General features: G+C 48.2%; 2 pseudogenes; both read right to left on the bottom strand.

The window, feature by feature from the left end:
* Positions 1-212: 212 nt before the first annotated feature.
* LOC136457616 (uncharacterized) lies at positions 213-3,563 on the bottom strand (annotated as a pseudogene).
* Positions 3,564-9,418: 5,855 nt separating this feature from the next.
* Positions 9,419-11,093, bottom strand: LOC136460207 (uncharacterized; annotated as a pseudogene).
* Between the last annotated feature and the right edge of the window lie 2,368 nt (positions 11,094-13,461).

Raw genomic sequence — 13,461 nt, 5'->3', positions numbered from 1 at the left:
GCTGAAATCAATGTTGCAAAAAATTAAGAGGAGAAGGCCCAAAACATTCACAGTGCTCATGCACTGCAAACAAACATGCTCCCTCTTGCAGGTTTACAAGAAAATTGGATCAACCAAAATCACAGCGACCAAAATGTTTGCAGACTCCCAAGCCTACTTTCTGGTGCAAGATGCTTCAACAACTCCGGACGACCCAACCTCCAGTACTATGAAAGCTGGGTTAGGAATTTTCATCCTAGACCCAACCAGTCAGATCAAGCTCTTCATCAAGGCTCAAATCAGCCAAGTAAACTGTGTCCTCATGGCTGAAGCTGCTGGGATTGCGCTTGCTGCATCGATCACCTCCATGCTCCATATCAGGAATATCTCCTTCCTCACTGATAATCAGCTCCTTGCAAGTTTCTTCAACGGCCCAGATTTATGCTCTCCCCCTCGGTGGGACATCAAGCCGTTCACACAAAGATTTCTTAATGCAGTGGCTAACTCAGGCTACAGAGTTCTCAAGATCCATAGGAGTTCAAATAATACAGCTCATTTGCTAGCCTCTCAATCCTATAGAGCTCCTGAGCTTCAATGTAATCTAGCAAATTTCACTTGCTCCAATGCAACTCATGAAGGCTCTTGTCCTCTGCGTGAGGCACTACGACATGTATCTTGGGAACCCTTTTCCCTAATTGCAGCTTCCTACTGCTAATAATAAAGTTGCTTTATGTCAAAAAAAAAAATCAATCCATACAGGTCGAGTAACATAATCAGAATGAAATTCATCAGGCTGTCAGTCAATTGATAAAAAAAAAATCCTCTCATTTCTTTTGGTTATTTCTCCTCAACATTTTTTACAGTTGTGCGCCCAAACTCCACGTCTCCACCCACAAAGACAGTTAAAACAAGAAGAGAGGAAATAAAAAGGCCACCCACAAAGACAGAGTTAAAACAAGAAGACACGAAAAAAAAAGGTCAGGATTTTTTTGTATAACCCACGTATATCAGTGTCCCTGGTGCATTTCAATTCAAGACCAGGGACAAATAAAGAGAAACAACTGGTCGTTTTGTATAATCATAATGCGCAAGCACCCTCACAGCGCTTGGCAAGCACACGTTCCTCCAAGAAGTTGCCCAGCTGAGAAGTATACAGCCCAGGATTGCTCCGGTAATGGTCCACATGGGCGATGACACGAAGTCGCAAGCCCTCACCTCGCGACCAGCTTTCCGCTGACCCTCGATGAATGCCTCCACTGATTTCGCTGGAATCACCCTGTCGGCGGAGCTATATATGTACAATTGGGGGCACTTTGGTTGCTTCGAAGACAAAAGCTCCATCACGTCAGATAACCTCCTGTTAAAAAGGACACCAACATGCTGATGAGCTCAACAGTTATAAGGTCATCTTGTTGCTTTGTGAACCACACACATGTATACTTTACTCTTGATGGAATGTCAACTACCACAGAGATATGTCATGGTATGGTGGACGATGACGTGACTGTACAGCCATTCAGAAATTTAATTATTTAACTTTCATGAGGTGAGCAGTTAGTTAGAGGTCACAGATGTCCCCATCCCCGCTTAAAGGGCTACTCAATTGAAGAGGGCTTAAAGATAAGACTGAAACCCAATGGTTTGCTGCAGACGTGGGCAAGATGTGTACCTGTTGATCTTTGGATAGTTCAAAACGACGTCAAAGAAACTCTCCAGCGCTGACAGTAGAACCGCCTCTGTTGCTCCCAGCTTGGGCTCCTTGTTAGACTCCACTACTAGGACATCAGACCTTGAATCGTCTGATCCTAGTCCCTTTGTGGTGACACTACGTTTTTTCATGAGGGCAGCCGAGAAGCCCAAAGCCCAAACTTGAATTCAGAAAACAGCACAAACAGATTTGTTAATCTACAGCAAACATGACTAAATACTAGCACGAGTGAAAGAAGGGGAAAAAAGAATGATGGAACTTTTGTCTGCCATACAAATGCAATTCAGATGGGAACCAAGATGCAGACGACAAGTGCCCTTGAACCCGGCTTGATCCGCTTCTTTTTTCATCCGGAACAGTGTTTTCCTCTCACAAATTCCTCCAGAATTCCTCCAAACCATCCAAATTCCTCCAGAACCATACCATCCGAAAGGGGCCTAAACTTTGTACCTGAGGATCAGGTGCAGCAACAGGTGCTGAGTCTACTACACAAGCTTTAATTTTGTCCACCGCTGAAGGATCCTGCTGTTGCAAGTTCTCTAGAATTACGCCATAGCTACAATGTTAAAACAATGAAGAAATTAAGCATTAATAAAAACCATGATAAGAGCTCATTATTGATGAATGAAATCCAGGAGAACGTGTATCGTACCAAAGCCAACCAGTATTGCTGAAGGTGTGGAAAATAATCTTCTTCCCACTCTCCTCCCTGACCCAGTCAGCAAGATGTTCGGATAGCATCTCAACATTCTTCTCAGCCTTCCCTCCAAGGTTATAACTGACAATGTCAGACATCGGGAGGGTGAAGGTGACGACATGGAAGCCCCTGGAGGTGTAAAAATCGCATATCTCTTGAGATGCTTCTGCCTTGAGCCCAGCCACCCAAGAAGGACCACGATCGTCTGAGACCTGTCAGGGAACTCGGCACAGACCCTGGGGCCTGGCAGGTGCCAGCAGTACAGCACATCCGATGGCGAGGAAGGAATCGCAGGCATCGCATCGGCTCGTCCGGAGGTCTTGGCAAAGTTTGCGTACTGGTAAACCGTCTGCATGACCGGCAGAGAGGCGAAGGGAGCCTTCAACAGACGCAAGCTGTGGATGTCGCGTGGCAGTAGCTGCGCGCCAGAAAGGGCAGAGGCCGAAGGCGCTGCTGGAACATCTGCCCTGGCCGATGGAAGCAATACAAGCGTGTCCGCGCTAGTGCTCGCATCAGAAAGCCTGTGGTGGGACAACTTGTCAGGAAGCTCATGGGAGGCGACGGCGGCGAAGGCGGCGACGGCCATGGTGGAGAGGGGGCGGTGGAGGTGTCCCGAGAAGGAAGCCATCGTGGGTGGGGGCGTGGAGCCGAACCTCTCAGCAGGAATGATACTCTTGTCTTGTGACATGCCAAGGAGGAAACTTGTGCACGCTATTTATATCTCTGCAGCCTGCCCTGCTTCACGGGAAGGGAGGAGGAAGAAACAACAAGGCTTAGCTGCCTGTGCTAACACGCGGTTTGCATAAATTGAACTGTATTGATTTTTCTTTGTTTCTTTCTTTTTTTTTAAAGAAAAGGAGAAGAATCATGTGTAGTGTAGCCAACTGGGACTTGAAACAAGTCTGTCTGCCACATTATTTATGTGTTGCACATTTGACCCCAAGAATGGGGACTAAAGAATCATGTGCGGTGGAGATGTCTTTGTCATGGTCAACAATACGGCAGACCTGAAAAAAAAAAATATACTACAGCAGAGCAGTGAGAGGAAGGGAAGATGATTTACCTCCCTGTTCCTGTTGTTGATGAAGATGATTTACAGGTGGAGTTGGAATTGGACACGGGCTGGCTGCCAAATAGAGAATTTGACAGCCGAGCCCGGTAGTTGGCAGCAACTCCAAGTGGTCTTCGTTTGTCTGAATTCTAGAGGAATCTGAATGGTTTAGAGGAATGTTAGATGAATTTGTGAGAAAAAACACGGTTCCAGATGAAAAAATAAGTGGATCAAGCCGGGTTTAAGGACACGCGAACGGGGAAAAGCATTGAGCAAGTCATTAGATTTAGGAGAGGGGGAAAAGCATTGAGCAAGTCATCGGAGGAAAGGAAAACAAAGATCAGATTACGCATACGGAGTTGGCGAATTGGCAATTTGCAGAGGTGTATGTAGGAGAAGAAGGGGGAAAGAAAGAAAAAAAAACGAAAGTAGGCACAGGTGGGGTGGGCGGTGGAGAATCGAAAGCGAGGCTTGCGGAAAAGGACGACGCTTTCTCTTTTGCTTTCGTCTCCACCATCGCCAGGGAAGGAAGGAGTTACTTGTTCCAGGAAAGCAGGAACCCCCACCCCCCACCTCCGCCTCAGTCATGGGAGGAGAGGGAGATTGCAGTGCAGAGGGGGACGGGAAGAGATTGGATTGGTTGAATGAAAACGCGAGGGGTTGGGTACGGATGTGGAAATCTGGGGGGTTGATTCATTCATGGTGGTGCGTGCGTGCAAGCAAGCAAGGGAGCAAGAAACGAGGAGAGAGGAGGGATACGTACCAGGGCAGGGTAGGGTAGCGGGGAGGAAGAAGACGGGAGGAAATCTACCTAATGCTATGAACGCAAGCGGAGGGCAGGAGAGGACCAAAATAGGGGGGGCGAGGTGAGGCCGCCCCGCCCGTGAGGGAGAAGGTGAAGGAGGAGGAGGAGAAGGAGATGCCCGCACGCATCCCACGAGGCAAGGGCAACAGGGGGAGGTCTGGCCGGCGGTGACGGCCGCCCCAGCCCCACCGCCCCCAACTCCGACGCTACGTCCAAATCTCCATGGAATCTCTCCTTCTCGGCTGCTCTCTGATGATGGTGACGACCGGAAGATGTGGGCCCGTCTTCCCCGCAGGATGGGAATAGAGAATGGGCTGGACCGGTCCGGAACTAATCGCCCCCGCCGAGATGAGAATGGAATCTAGGATATTCCCCTCCCTTCCCCTGCTTCCGGCCCGGTGAGGTGAGTCACTGTGTCCTTTTCTGTTTGGGCTCTAATATTAGTTGTATTGTATAAGGATGATATGCTTACACTAACTAAGCATTTTCCAAATGGAAATGTACTCTACAAGTTTGCTTGCACTAACTAAGCATATTCTAGTTCCTTTTCTAGAGCAAGCATTTTCTGTATTTTTATTCAGAGCTTGCAAAATCTGTACACCTGTATTTGATGATCAAGATATATAGGGACAACAATCCTGAAGTAGCAGCAGCGGCGGCGGCAGCAGCAAATTTTTGTAAACACAAAACGAGCCAATTGACGAGAGATTTAAATTAGGCAATTAAATTCAAGCTGACTACTTATACCATAGCTGTAATGGCTATCAGCCATATCTGCACACAGCTAGTAGTAGCCACTGAAAAAGAAAATATTCAGGACCATCCATCGATTGAAAGGAAACCTGAACTGCACGCCCACAATTCTTCTGCCGTCACAATCACTTTCATACATATCAATGTTAGTCCATGCATTCATCACAAAGAAAAAAAACTATAGTTCTGGATTATTGTACAAGTACCTGCCTTCAATCATCTCCCTTTAATTCCTGAGTCCCTACCAGCAGTACAGAAATTATGAAACTCAAGAACCAGAAAGAAAACTATCTTACCAAACAAATTAAATCACTCCCACAAAGCAAGTTTGAACTATATCTGACAGACTTGATAAAGCTTTCTGTCCATGGGCCTGGCTTCCCAATAGTTGAACTATATCTGATGGCGACCAAATTGTGTATTGCCACCAAGTTTGCACATCCCTGAGTTCCTTGGAGTACCGTTGCAACGATGTTGTCATTAACTTTGAGCTCATTTTTCTTGTACTTGGTCGACATGGTGCCTAGCAGAGATACCAACATGTCACGTCACTTAGGGTTAGGGTTCGGAACTCATCCAGAGAGGGAGGGAACGGCAGCCATACTCGACTAACGAAAAGAGAAGGGGGGTGTTGGAACTCGGAACGTACCAGTCGCAGAGATCGGGAGCTCCGCGGGAGCCGCGTCGCCCGATGGGACGGAGGCTGAGGACCTCGGGAGCTCCGCGGGAGAAACCCTAGGTGGGCATCAATGTGGAGGGATGGCTGCCAGATTGACGGGAAGGCACCGCCGAGCAGGGGGGGCTTTTATATTTTTACCATTATTAAGATTGGCGCTCATCCGATTATCACTCTTAAGATGGCACTTACAACTTTGCCAGATGAGAGAAGTTTAAGTTCTTAATTTACCACATTTGCGCATGTGGCAAGCCACGCCAGCCCGACACGCTGGCGCCCAGTCAGCAGGCGTAGGTAAAATGTCATCGATGCCCCTGCCCATTTTCTTCATTACGCCGCCCCGGTCTCGCCCTCGGTATCCCCTCGCTCATTTCTTCCCCCCACCCGCCGCCACCGACGCGTTCTTCCCCCGCGCCGCCGCCGCCTCTTGCTCCCCTCCCGCCATCCCTACGCCACGGTGATTGACCGCATCTGGTGAACGGGACCCCTGGTGAGCGCATTGAAGGTATGTGGCCTTACTCCCCCTTTGCACCCAGGTCCCGTGTCCATTAGGGTTTAGGGTTAGGGTTCATGGACACTGACTTTGTCTTCCTCGGTCGATTGTTTCGCAGGCTTGTGATGTAGTGGGAGAGGTGGTGTCAACCCGTGTCACAATGGCTAGCAGCAGTGATTGACCTCATTGGTAAGTGCTTAATCAACCTAGCAGTGTAGGCAGAATTGGAGGAGTTGGGTACCGTCTAACTCCTCATTTCTTTCATTGTTTACCATGATGCCAGGATCGATCCTGGCAATGCGTTTACACTAGTCGTTAAGGTTGCTAAATTCGTGGCTGATGGTGAGTATGGGCTAGTTGAAATGGCAGAGCAGCAGCATGACTTATGGTTGGATAGGAACTGTCAGTATTCTATGGCTCAATTCCATGAGGATTTAGCCACAAAGATAATCTGGGGGCCAACTCAAACACTTGCAGTGTGGGTTGTTGACCAAGATACTGGGTCTGAGTGGAAGATTAGGAGGGATGAGCATTTCCAACAGATGATTAAGGACAGATGGGATGAGAGGTTGGCTGTTATTGCAGTGGATGTTGTGAGGAAGGATGGTTCTAATGCAAATGTCAGCTCTGGTGCTTCTAAAGCTAGATGTGTCTCTAGTGTCACAAGTGGGCCAACTGGTGGCTCAAGTGTTGTGCATGATGATGCTGAAGGTTGTGGTGATACCTACAGTTCCCTAGCAGAAACACCTACTGATTTGCCTATAGCAGTTGACTGGACTACTCTAACAATAATAGAGCAGCCTGATGATGATGGTTTAGCAAAAGAGGTTGCTGATGAGGACAAGGTTTATGAGGCAATGGGGTTCATGGAGTCAGAGACAACAACAGAAGGATCTAGAGAAGAGGTGCCCATTTCAGCTATGTCAGCAGAGATGTAGGCAGATATGAATGACGTAGCTGTTAATGTTGATGATACAGTTGATGTAGAACCAATGCATGAATGGGACAAGGATAATCCTGATATAAGTGTTGGCACATGCTATCCCAGCATGGCTGAGTTTAGGCTAGCTGTTAGGCAGCATGCTATAGTTAAGGAGTTTGAGTATGATACTGAGCATTCAGACAAAGAAAGGTTCAGGGCTAATTGTGCTGCTCTAGGTTGCCCATGGATTCTTAGAGCTAGAACCCAACATGATGGCAGTGTTAGGGTACAATTTTTATTTTGATTGTTGAATAACATCTTTTTCTGTGTTTGTTGAATGTTGCTTTTTTGTTGTCCTCATATGTCCTTTTGTTTTTATTATGCAGATTCAAATCAATCAGGGGGTCCATAACTGTGCATCTACACAAAGGGTTGTCAGCAGGATGGCATCTATAGCTTGGGTGGCTGAGAGAGAAATCCCCTACCTCAAGAGGAACCCACAAATGGGGGCTAAAGAACTCAAAGAAGAGCTGAATTACAAGTACAAGATTGACATCCCCTACCAGACAGTGTACAATGGGAGGCAGAGAGCATCAGATAAGTTATTTGGTAAATGGAATGATTCTTTCGATTATTTGTTTAGGTTTAAGGCTGAGATAGAGCTGAGATCACCTGGAAGTGTTGTAGAGATAGACACTGTCACTGATCCTAAGGATGGGAAAATTAGGTTTAGCAGATTCTTCTATGCATTCAGGGCTAGTATAGATGGATTCTTGAATGGCTGCAGGCCTTACATAAGTGTAGATTCTACTGCACTTAATGGGATGTGGAATGGCCACATGCCTGCAGCCTTATCTTTAGATGGCTACAATTGGATGTTTCCTCTGGCCTTTGGATTGTTTGAGTCAGAGACAAAGAAAAACTAGGTCTGGTTTATGGAGCAACTTAGGAAAGCCATTGGACCCATGGATAAGCTAGCTATCTGCACTGATGCATGTAAAGGGTTGGAGTCAGCTGTTAGACTAGTATTTCCACAAGCAGAGATGAGAGAATGTTTCAGGCACTTAATGGAGAACATGAAGAAATACTACACTGGTGATGTGTATGGCAAAAACATGTGGCCTGCAGCTAGAGCTTACTCACCACACAAATTCAAGTACTTTTTTTATAAAGTCTTCCAAGCTAGTCTAGATGTGCAGAAATGGCTGACAGAGCATCATCCTTTTTTGTGGGCTAGAAGTAAATTCTCAGAACACATCAAGTGTGACTATATCAACAACAATTTAGCAGAATCATGGAATTGTTGGATCAAAGAGCACAAAGACCTTCCTGTGCATTGCATGGCAGATGCAATCAGAGAGAAGATAATGGTCTTGTTTGCCAAAAGGAGGAAGATTTCAAGGGCCCTCCCACCTGGTATATTGCTTGGGATCATCCATCAACTAAATGCAGCATCCAGGGGACTTGGACACCTGACCATTTCCAAGGGGCACCCAAATCAGGCTGAGGTTACAGAGATCTACAAGGATGAAGAAGTCAGAAGACATGTTGTGTACCTACTTGACAAAGTTTGCACATGTAGACAGTGGTAGATAACTGGTCAATCATGTCCCCATGCCTTGGCTGTGATTACCAGCACCAGGCAACCAGACATGGCCAAATTTGTGGATCAGTATTATTCAGTTCAGAAGTTTTAAGCAGCATATGAGGGTATCATTCCTAATATCACTGATAGGAACCAGTGGCCTGAGGTAGACAAAGGGTTCAAACTGCACCCTCCATGCCAGAAGAAGAGAGAAGTAGGAAGACTGAGGAAAAATAGGATCAAGTCTGCAAAGGAGACAGGTGGTAAGGCAACAAGGCAAGTGAGGTGTCCTAACTGCATTGAGTATGGTCATAGGAGTGGTAGCTGGAAATGTCCACTCATTGGCACCAAGAAAAAGGTACATTCTCAATTCTTCTTTATTTGTTACATTACAATATGAAATTGATCCTATCATTATTGCAGGAAGAGAACAAAGAAGACCACAGTCAAGGTTGGGAGGAAAAAAGCCAAAAAAGATACCACTGCTGAGGAAGCACCAACTCCAAGGACCAGAGCAGCTGTTGCAAGGGGGCAGCAGCAAAGGCTAAGAGGGAGGCTCTAGAACTAGAGCCGAAGGCAGCAGCAGCAAGGGAAGCAGCCCAAGCAGCAGCAAGGAAAGAAGCAGAAGCAGCCCAAGCAGCAGCAAGGAAAGAAGCAGATGCTGCAAGAAATGAATTTTCAGCAACTCAAGCACATGAACAAGTGATGGAGGTGATGGCTTTAGAAGTTCAGTTCCCAGAGACAACTATTCAGACCACAACAGCTAGGAGGTACTGCTCTTCTTCCACTGACAGCATGATAATTGATAATGGATTACCTGTGTAATAAATCAATCATTAATCAAACTTTATTTTCCACAGGTCCTTATTTGTTGAAGATGCACTGGAGGTTGAAGTGCAGCCAGCTAGAAAGATGACTCCTAGAAAAAAGCAGTTGGCAACTAAGGCGAAGAAGGCACTGCACAAGAGCGATGCGGGCTACTGTAGCATCACGGAAACACTGTATCACCGGGAGTAGTACCACCTCGGAAAATAAAGTTGAGCCAAACCAACTTAAATAGCCAGGCCAAGGACGCGTAGTAACTTTCGGTTAACTGTTTTACGCGAAACAAGGACGAAAGCGTAAGCAGGTTGCTATGTAGGTGGGTCCACCCCTCGGTAGAGTGGGCCTGTACCGGGCCTGGGGGCGTTACACCGGTATTGCTGAAGGTGTGGAAAATAATCTTCTTCCCACTCTCCTCCCTGACCCGGTCAGCAAGATGTTCGGATAGCATCTCAACATTCTTCTCAGCCTAGGTTATAACTGACAATGTCAGACATCGGGAGGGTGAAGGTGACGACATGGAACCCTGGAGGTGTAAAAATCGCATATCTCTTGAGATGCTTCTGCCTTGAGCCCAGCCAGCCAAGAAGGACCACGATCGTCTGAGACCTGTCAGGGAACTCGGCACAGACCCTGGGACCTGGCAGGTGCCAGCAGTACAGCACATCCGATGGCGAGGAAGGAATCGCAGGCATCGCATCGGCTCGTCCGGAGGTCTTGGCAAAGTTTGCGTACTGGTAAACCGTCTGCATGACCGGCAGAGAGGCGAAGGGAGCCTTCAACAGACGCAAGCTGTGGATGTCGCGTGGCAGTAGCTGCGCGCCAGAAAGGGCAGAGGCCGAAGGCGCTGCTGGAACATCTGCCCTGGCATGGAAGCAATACAAGCGTGTCCGCGCTAGTGCTCGCATCAGAAAGCCTGTGGTGGGACAACTTGTCAGGAAGCTCATGGGAAGCGACGGCGGCGACGGCCATGGTGGAGAGGGGGCGGTGGAGGTGTCCCGAGAAGGAAGACATCGTGGGTGGGGGCGTGGAGCCGAACCTCTCAGCAGGAATGATACTCTTGTCTTGTGACATGCCCAGGAGGAAACTTGTGCACGCTATTTATATCTCTGCAGCCTGCCCTGCTTCACAGGAAGGGAGGAGGAAGAAACAACAAGGCTTAGCTGCCTGTGCTAACACGGGGTTTGCATAAATTGAACTGTATTGATTTTTCTTTGTTTCTTTCTTTTTTTTTTTTAAAGAAAAGGAGAAGAATCATGTGTAGTGTAGCCAACTGGGACTTGGAACAAGTCCGTCTGCCACATTATTTATGTGTTGCACATTTGACCCCAAGAATGGGGACTAAAGAATCATGTGCGGTGGAGATGTCTTTGTCATGGTCAACAATACGGCAGACCTGAAAAAAAAAATTATATATACTAGAGCAGAGCAGTGAGAGGAAGGGAAGATGATTTACCTCCCTGTTCCTGTTGTTGATGAAGATGATTTACCGGTGGAGTTGGAAATGGACACGGGCTGGCTGCCAAATAGAGAATTTGACAGCCGAGCCCGGTAGTTGGCAGCAACTCCAAGTGGTGTCAGCTTCCTTACTCCTGCATGTATGTATGTATAGGGGGGGGGGGGGGGGGGGGGGGGGGGGAACTAGAATTTAGAAGAAGATAAAGAAAACATTGAGCAAGCCATTAGATTTAGGAGGGGGGAAAAGCATTGAGCAAGTCATCAGAGGAAAGGAAAACAAAAATCAGATTACGCATACGGAGTTGGCGAATTGGCAATTTGCAGAGGTGTATGTAGGAGAAGAAGGGGGAAAGAAAGAAAGAAAACACGAAAGTAGGCACGGGTGGGGTGGGCGGTGGAGAATCGAAAGCGAGGTTGTGGAAAAGGACGACGCTTTCTCTTTTGCTTTCGTCTCCACCATCGCCGGGGAAGGAAGGAGTTACTTGTTCCAGGAAAGCAGGAACCCCCACCTCCGCCTCAGTCACGGGAGGAAAGGGAGATTGCAGTGCAGAGGGGGCCGGGAAGCGATTGGATTGGTTGAGTGAAAACGCGTGGGGTTGGGTACGGATGTGGAAATCTGGGGGGTTGATTCATTCATGGTGGTGCGTGCGTGCAAGCAAGCAAGGGAGCAAGAAACGAGGAGAGAGGAGGGATACGTACTAGGGTAGGGCAGGGCAGCGGGGAGGAAGAAGACAGGAGGAAATCTACCTAATGCTATGAACGCAAGCGGAGGGCAGGAGAGGACCAAAATAGGGGGGCCGAGGTGAGGCCGCCCCGCCCGTGAGGGAGAAGGAGGAGGAGAAGGAGATGCCAGCACGCATCCCATGAGGCAAGGGCAACAGGGGGAGGCCTGGCCGGCGGTGACGGCGCCCCCGCCCCAGCCCCACCGCCCCAGACTCCGATGCTACGTCCGAATCTCCACGGAATCTCTCCTCCTCGGCTGCTCTCTGATGATGGTGACGACCGGAAGATGTGGGCCCGTCTTCCCCGCAGGATGGGAATAGGGAATGGGCTGGACCGGTCCTGAACTAATCGCCCCCGCCGAGATGAGAATGGAATCTAGGATATTCCCCTCCCTTCCCCTGCTTCCGGCCCGGTGAGGTGAGTCACTGTGTCCTTTTCTGTTTGGGCTCTAATATTAGTTGTATTGTACAAGGATGATATGCTTACACTAACTAAGCATTTTCCAAATGGAAATGTACTCTACAAGTTTGCTTGCACTAACTAAGCATATTCTAGTTCCTTTTCTAGAGCAAGCATTTTCTGTATTTCTATTCAAAGCTTGCAAAATCTGTACACCTGTATTTGATGATCAAGATATATAGGGACAACAATCCTGAAGTAGCAGCAGCGGCGGCGGCGGCAGCAATTTTTTGTAAACACAAAACAAGCCAATTGACGATAGATTTAAATTAGGCAATTAAATTCAAGCTGACTACTTATACCGTAGCTGTAATGGCTGTCAGCCATATCTGCACACAGCTAGTAGTAGCCACTGAAAAAGAAAATATTCAGGACCACCCATCGATTGAAAGGAAACCTGAACTGCACGCCCACAATTCTTCTGCCGTCACAATCACTTTCATACATACCAATGTTACTATGTTAGTCCATGCATTCATCACTGATAGAGGAATGCCAACAGGCTTAGATTCTCTTAATGATGAGATTACAAGAGGGTTACATATAAATAGAGGATATAGGGTAGCCCAAAGGGCCAGGCCAGCCTGGAGCGGCATGTACAGGTAGGAAATAAATACTCTAACACCCCCCGCAATCGGAACGTCGTTAGAACGAACGTTCAGACTGGAGCGAAAATCCATAAAAACAGAAGAAGGAAGGCCCTTGGTGAAGACATCGGCGAACTGCGACGTGGTGGGAACGTGAAGCACACGAACAGCCCCAAGGGTGACCCGTTCCCGGACAAAGTGAAGGTCGATTTCCACGTGCTTGGTGCGCTGATGCTGAACGGGGTTGGTGGAGAGGTAGACGGCGCTGACGTTGTCGCAGTAGACGAGGCAGGCAGAATCCAGAGGGTGATGCAGCTCCTGCAGAAGTTGCCGCAGCCAGGAGGCTTCAGCGACGCCATTGGCAACTGCACGGTATTCGGCCTCGGCGCTCGACCGTGAAACAGTGGGCTGGCGCTTGGACGACCAGGAGATGAGACTGCCACCGAGGAAGACAGCATAACCGAAGGTGGAACGACGGGTGTCAGGGCAGCCAGCCCAGTCAGCGTCGGTGTAGACGATGAGCTGAGTCGGGGCAGAGCTGGGAATGACAAGACCAAAGCCGATAGTGCCCTGAAGGTAGCGAAGAATCCGCTTGGCAGCAACAAGATGAACTTCCCGGGGATCATGCATGTGCAGGCAGACTTATTGAACGGCGTACGCGATGTCGGGCCGGGTGAAAGTTAGGTACTGGAGAGCACCCACAAGGCTGCGATATGCTGTAGGATCATCAACAGAGGGGCCGG

The sequence above is a fragment of the Miscanthus floridulus genome, chromosome 6 (genome assembly GCF_019320115.1).
Source record: "Miscanthus floridulus cultivar M001 chromosome 6, ASM1932011v1, whole genome shotgun sequence".
In the NCBI taxonomy this organism is placed as follows: domain Eukaryota; kingdom Viridiplantae; phylum Streptophyta; class Magnoliopsida; order Poales; family Poaceae; genus Miscanthus; species Miscanthus floridulus.
This window is presented reverse-complemented; position numbering and strand designations above follow the sequence as displayed.